Source organism: Podarcis filfolensis (assembly GCF_964270895.1).
Source record: "Podarcis filfolensis genome assembly, chromosome: 3".
Classification (NCBI taxonomy): Eukaryota; Metazoa; Chordata; class Lepidosauria; order Squamata; family Lacertidae; genus Podarcis; species Podarcis filfolensis.
This window is the reverse complement of record NC_139606.1, coordinates 21,066,569-21,074,068: the sequence shown is the minus strand read 5'-3', so window position 1 is coordinate 21,074,068 and position 7,500 is coordinate 21,066,569.

Here is a 7,500-nt window from a genome sequence, read left to right as displayed (position 1 = left end):
AAGGGTGGCATGTGTTTTTGGTCCTGTAAGCCTTGTTCCACTCCCAATATATGCCTGGCAGCACTGTGACCCATAGATTGCAGCAAAATAGTGGACAAGGTTTTGCCCAATATCTTGTCCATGCAATGGGCTCACAGGAAAAAGCTGTCCCATGAGCCCTTGCCAAGAGGAGGGGGAAGCCTATACAGTGGTACCTCGGGTTACATACGCTTCAGGTTACATAAACTTCAGGTTACAGACTCCGCTAACCCAGAAATAGTACCTCGGGTTAAGAACTTTGCTTCAGGATGAGAACAGAAATCGCGCATTGGGGGCCCAGCAGCAGCAGGAGGCCCCATTAGCTAAAGTGGTGCTTCAGGTTAAGAACAGTTTCAGGTTAAGAACGGACCTCCAGAACAAATTAAGTTCTTAACCCGAGGTACCACTGTATAAGCAACGAGTACAGGAAATGAGGTGGCTCTGTACTCTGATAAAAAATTGCCTTGCTTCCCTCTCTTGTCCTATTAGCACCATTCAGAGCTGGTGGAGAAATGGATATTGAAGTGGTAGAGATGGATGGATGGAACAATAGATTGATCGACAGAGCTCAAGGCCATTTTGCCTCAAGAGTTTCCTGCCCGCCCACCCTTGGTTTAGAGCTTTCACTGAGCAATTCTGAGTCGCTGGTTGACAGGGACCAGAAATTTACTTTTCCTCTCAACCTGATTGCCACTTGTCTGTGTTTTTTTCATCTTTCCCTCAGAGAAATTATCATTGAAGAACATTGTTTGCATTAGGGCAGAAATGGCATTGGGCATGATCAACATAATATGGGGGGCCCATAAGGGGCCTGAGGGAAGGATTGACTATGGCACCCCCAAGTTTGGGTTGGGGTATCTGCCTGGTTAGAATTTGCACCCTGGTTGCCCAATGAGACCTTGCTTACTTGCACCACGGCAGCCATTTATATGAATTTGGTATGGCCCAATTTGAGACACAGGACAGTTATACTTGGTTTGGAACAATGCTCTAGTCCCTCCCCTCTACCTTGAACCATCATTGCTCTTTACCTAACATCCTCAATCTCTCCACAGTTAAACTACACTATCCGGTTGGCTTATTTAAAACACATCTCTATGCTGCCCTTCAATTTGAAATGTCCAGGACAGTTTACAATAACTTATCAAAACACTGCTCCCGAAAGGAGCTGGAGGTCTAATGGAGTGTTGTCCAATAAACTGCATATGCTTGCTGGAGCTGCCCAGATCACACCCCTTCCTGTCTGTGCCAATAGGCCTGGCGTTAGGACCTGGCACCCTTGGGCAACTGCTGGGGTGCAATCATATCAGCAGGACACACAGCTGACAGCTGCCCTACCCTGCTACACACTCTCTCTCACACACAAAAATCTAGCCTAGTTTTCTATTTGCAGATTCGGTCAGCTGCCATAACAAATTTCCCACAGTGCCTCTGCTACAGCACTTAGGGACACAATGGGACATCAACATGCATTGAGACTCCAGTTGCCAACTATTGGTTCTTGTGGGGTTGCTCCCTGGGCTGCCGAGTAAGCCCAAGGGAGTCCACCAACAGAGGCTAGGCCACCATTGCCCAAGCCCTCCACAAACCTAAAGCCAGCCCAAAGTTGGAGGCAACAGAGAGAAGGATGAGTACAGCAGATGGCTCCGTGCTCTGACAGTAATTGCCTTGCTTTCCTCTCTTGTCTTGTTAGTACCATTCAGAGTTTGTGGGGAAATAGATATATGAGTTGTAGAGATGGATGGATGGAACAGTAGCTGGAGAGAGAGAGAGAGAGATGAGAAATACTGTAGAGATAGATGATAGATAGATGATAGATAGATAGATAAATAGATGATAGATAGATAGATAGATAGATGATAGATAAATAGATGATAGATATAGATAGATGATAGATAGATAGATAGATAGATAGATAGATGATAGATAGATGATAGATAGATAGATAGATGATAGACAGATAAATAGATGATAGATAGATAGATTGATTGATTGATTGATAGATAGATGATAGATAGATAGATAGATAGATAGATAGATAGATAGATGATAGATAGATAGATAGATATAGATAGATAGATGATAGATAGAGTAGTACCTCAGGTTAAGTACTTAATTCATTCCGGAGGTCCGTTCTTAACCTGAAACTGTTCTTAACCTGAAGCACCACTTTAGCTAATGGGCCTCCTGCTGCTACCACGCCGCCGGAGCACAATTTCTGTTCTTATCCTGAAGCAAAGTTCTTAACCTGAAGTACTATTTCTGGGTTAGCGGAGTCTGTAACCTGAAGCATATGTAATCTGAGGTACCACTGTAGATAGATAGATAGATGATAGATAGATAGATAGATAGATAGATAGATAGATGATAGATAGATAGATAGATAGATAGATAGATAGATAGATAGATGATAGATAGATGATAGATAGATAGATATTGTTTTTAATGTTCCAATATCCACCGAACCTTAGTCACACTGAACCCCCATTGCAATCCATAGTACTTCTGTAAGTCACAACTAACTTGCCCCATTGATTTCCAATAGACTTTCAGCATGACTGATTTCTTTTTTAATCCTGGACTGGAACACATACATAATTGGGGCGGGGGTGTGTGAGTTGCTTAATCAAACAGTTCTACTTTATGCTGCATTATAAAATGAGACAGGGAGCTCTGTGTTTGTGTTGAAAATATGCACAGCTCCTGCCAATGCTCTGTAGGTGTCTTCTCCAAAGGTTAGACTGTGCTTTTCAATTCACACATATGATCAAAAATATTAAAAACTGCTGCCTTGGGGAATGAGCTGAAGGAGAAATAGTTCAAACTCCCTGCTGTTTCCAGAATAGGCTAGGATACTGTCTCTTTACCCACTTTCATTAACATTGCAAGCATAAAAAGAAATAGACATTGTTGTAACGACGTCTTGGATGCTCCTGGAAATTATACAATGTCCTAGGTTTTGTTTAAGGGGGAGATAATGGTACATATAATGCGTGACAGCAAATATTTCAATGGACTTGTATTGCAAGTCTGAGGAATATTGCAACTTTAAAGTCAGTCACTACAGCCTTCTTTCCCCTCTCTCTTTTGTTCTAATCTTCCTTTCCAATTTTCTCCTTTCAGTGTTACTTTCTTACTCTTTACCAATACGGGTAACAGAGACGACATGGGGAGATGAAATATTTGATTCTGTATAAAGGAACTGTTGCCACTATTCACTGTTATTTGCAAATAAAACTTGCAAATGGAAGGGAAGGGAAAACATCAATAGGACTGTTGCTATTATTTTTTAACCAAGTTGTGGGTAAGGATCTCACAAAATCCTGAGAGCCACCCAAATCAAGTCATTTTTCAGGCTTGGAGCAATGACTAGAAAACATGATGGCCGTGTATGCCGTTCGTATAGGAGACTGATGAACACTCCCCACTATCTCAAATGGTGAGAAGTGCCAGACACTGGACCTCTTGGTTTTGGCTCCCTTGGAGGAAAGAGCCTGCTGTTCCCAGAGCCTCACAGCCTACCATGTCTGCAGAGATGGGGCCACCTCTGATTCTGTGTCTCCTTCCCCTGGTGCCTGTGAACTGTCTGCTACATCCTCCAATGTCCTGAGCTGCTAATGGAGTTTCATCTTTGTTTTGGAGCTACCTCAAGATCTCTCCTGCTAACCCTATTCTTCGTTGGAGTCCTCCACCCTCTGGACCCCACGTCATCTGCAGTGTTCCCCTTCCTTCGCTCTCTTGACGCCATGAACAATGAACATTTTTGGTTCCCGTATTCCTGAGTGCCAAACAGGGTAATCAAGGTAGGAATGACAATCAGTTAGGAAAGCAAGACAACCAATTAGGAAAGCAAGAAACCAGTTAGGAAAGCAAGACAAGTCTACTGGAATACACACGATGGGAACATGAGAGGACGACTCCCCTGCCGAGCACCTGAAGGCCCCTGTCCAGCCGCTCACCACCTGGCCTAGGGCGGGGCCTGTCAGGCTCCACAAAGGACTGCCACTGCTGCCGCCGCCAAACAAGGAGGGCTCCATTTTTGTTTTTGTTTAATTACTGTTATTTTTTACCTATGTCATTTTAAACTGTGATATTAATGCTGTATTCTTAGTTTTAGATTTTGATTTATGTGGAAATTGTTTTCCATTTGGTTGTGTATTTTTTTTGATGTGGTTTATTTACTGTTTATGACTTTTGTAATTATATAAATCTTGTCATGTTATAAGCTGCCTTGAGCAATGTTTTGAACTGTGGAAAGGCGGCGTACAAATAAAAATGATGATGGTGGTTCCCCACGCACCCAGAATATCTACTGTTCATTGGGTGCTAGCCAACTAAGTCATACTCAGAGTGGGCCCATTAAAATCAAGTTGCTTAAGTCTAGGGATGGGGGGGGGATTTGATTCAGCTCAGGTTTAAAGTTTAAAGCATGTCAAATTTGCACTTTCTGAAACAATATGAGAAGTGAAACAGTCATCCTTTGAAATTTGCACTCATCTGAATTTTACAATGCTGTTCTCCAAAGACAGTGAATATTTCAGAGAGAGTTGAGCATACAAATGAACCTATTAGCTACAATAACACACAAAAGGCATTATTATATTAGGAGAAATTGCTTGTAAAAATGTGTTTATTGGTAGAAATTCACGCAAAAATGTTGGAAGAGTTTTCGTGGGAATGTTCTTGTAACCACAAATCACTGCAGAAATGTGGAGAACTAGAAAAACCCAGAGAACCAACACTGACAGATCCTTCCATCCCTTCTTAATTTCACTGATTTCAGTGGATGTATGACTTAGTCATACATTACCCATTATTTCCAAATATTCATGTAGTGTGTACAAGTAGTGCGTAAAGTGGAGGCAGGCAGTATTTACTCCTACCAGGCAGTAAACCTTCCCCCTTTCTGACATTCTTTCACCCATCTCAGATTCCAAATAATGCCTATTGAATACCTGGCTGGGAGATATACTAACATATCTGTAAAAGAGTGCCTTTGCATTTGTGGATCAGAGTCTATTGAGGATCTGGTGTGTTACATTTTATATTGCCCATTGTATGATTCCCCCAGAGTTAAACTGATCTCCCCTTTTCAGATCTACCTTAGAAGGTCAACCAGATGATTTGAAAATTAAATGGTTGTTGGCAACCTTTCTGGATGGTGCATATGCTAAACCCAAGGGATGCTTATTAGCAAGAGCATTCCTAAATTTTTGGACATTGTAGATTTTCCTTGTTCTGGTGTGTTTTTCGCAGCAAACCTCCTGCTGACCATTGAGTTACCAATTTTTGAGGAGAGTCTCTAGCTATCTCCATTCCAAAAACTGCTGTTTCTTTCAAGATGCTTGGGGATAGCAAATCAATTTGACTTGGTTTGCACTTTAATGTGGAACTATCTAACCCACACTTCCTAAAACCACAAGGAAACTGAAACACATGTATCTTTCAAAATGTGCACTTTTCGATTGGAGTGTATTCCTTCATTGCAGCAAAAGGTTTCAATGTGATGGCACTTGCTTCATATCAGAAACCTTTTGTACTAATAAAAAGGTTCTTGCCATGAGTTCTGGGAGTCTGGTAACCGTATCTTGAATATTTCCTCTTTGAGGAGTCAGTCGGCAAAGGCATAAAAAAGGGAAAGAAGATGCAGTTTTGATGAACTATAATATCCCAAAATATTCTAGAAACAATTATGCTGTCAAGTCTCAAATTATTTGTTGAAGAGCAATATAATGTAAAGCAGCAAGCCAGCAGTGTGTGCGCTCAAAAATAAATTGGATTTTAAAATATGTTGATGTACAGCTAGCCTACTATAAGATGATGTTACAGTTAATTCATAGCACAGGTAAAGCATGAGAACATCGTCCTCATTATATATAATGGCACTTTTGCTAATGGAACCATAAGTTGTTGCTGTGATCCAGAAAAGTGAAGCATGTATAGAAACACATATATCCACTATATATCTATATCTATATCTATATCTATATCTATATCTATATCTATATCTATATATCTATCACACACAATTGCACTGTTGCCCTAAGCAGCAAGCTATCTACCTGCTGTGGTTTACAAAAGGGTTGGGTGCAGGAAGAAATACTGCTATGCCTTCAAGTTCATTAGCACTGGTTGTACTTGTGGCCATAGGCAGCAAGAAATTTTAAGCAGGCAGGTGCATACAGTGGTACCTCAGATTAAGAACTTAATTCGTTCTGGAGGTCTGTTCTTAACTTGAAACTGTTCTTAACCTGAAGCACCACTTTAGCTAATGGGGCCTCCCGCTGCTGCCGCGCTGCTGGAGCACGATTTCTGTTCTCATCCTGAAGCAAAGTTCTTAACCCGAGGTACTATTTCTGGGTTAGCGGAGTCTGTAACCTGAAGCGTCTGTAACCTGAAGCACCTGTAACCTGAGGTACCACTGTATTTCAATGCAAGGTGAGTAAATGGCCTAGCAGTGGAGGCAGGGACATAGCACTCTCTGCAAATGCCTGGGACAACGCTCCCCCCAAAGCGGGGATGGAGCATGCTACCCCAACCCTTGCCGCTGCCTGGTGGGATCAGGGTGAGGAGGGTGAAGAGCACCCTCTATGCTCTGTCACTGCCAGGTGGACCTTGCACACCAGCAACCAGGGAGTGAAAGGGCTCTTCACCCTGTGTGCCCTTCCCCCACCCAGTACACGGGGGTTCACTCATCAGCTGGTGGGTGGGAGCCCAGCAGGTTGCGGAGGGTGAAGAATATCCTCTATGCTCACCCAACACCCATCAGCTGATGGGGGGGACTCAGCCAGGCACATTCGGGGCACCTGATTCATCCCCCCCAATTCTTCACCCATGGCCCCGGCCCCACGGCCCCCCATCCTACGCCACTGAGTGGAAGGATGGGTTTCTCTGCCCCTCCTGACATTCCACTGGCCAGCTCTGTCCCTCCTCCACTAACTCACTTAGTAGAAGACTTTTAAAAATTACTTTCCTTGTACTAGGCTGGCATTCTATGTTTCCATACTGACTGCCTAAATTCTGGATATGGAGCCTATTGATTCAAAGGGAGGCATAAAATTTGCATGTGGGGTAACAAGCAATCCAGCATTTGCCCATCCCTTTGAAATGCAGACCAAACCACGCAGAAGCAGTTTTCTCAGGGGAAGTCCTGTGTGATGGCCTAACTTTCAATGGATTGTGTCCTCTCTCTCTCTGGGTTCGTCTATGCACCACAAATTTATATTGCTTTTGTAGCAGCTTCATTGTCATGGCCTCTCCCAAAGGGTCCACATAACTGTAGTTAGGGATGACATATTCCGAAGAGCAAAAACTCGGACACATCCGGGATGGCCATGCCAAGCATGGCGGTCACCAGAGACAACACAAAACCTAGAGTGGCCCTAGGAGGACTGTGCAAGGCCTGGCGGCTGCCAGAAATATCTCATGGCCAAGTGCGGCCCTAGCACAGGCCCCCCCCAATAATAATAATAATAATAATAA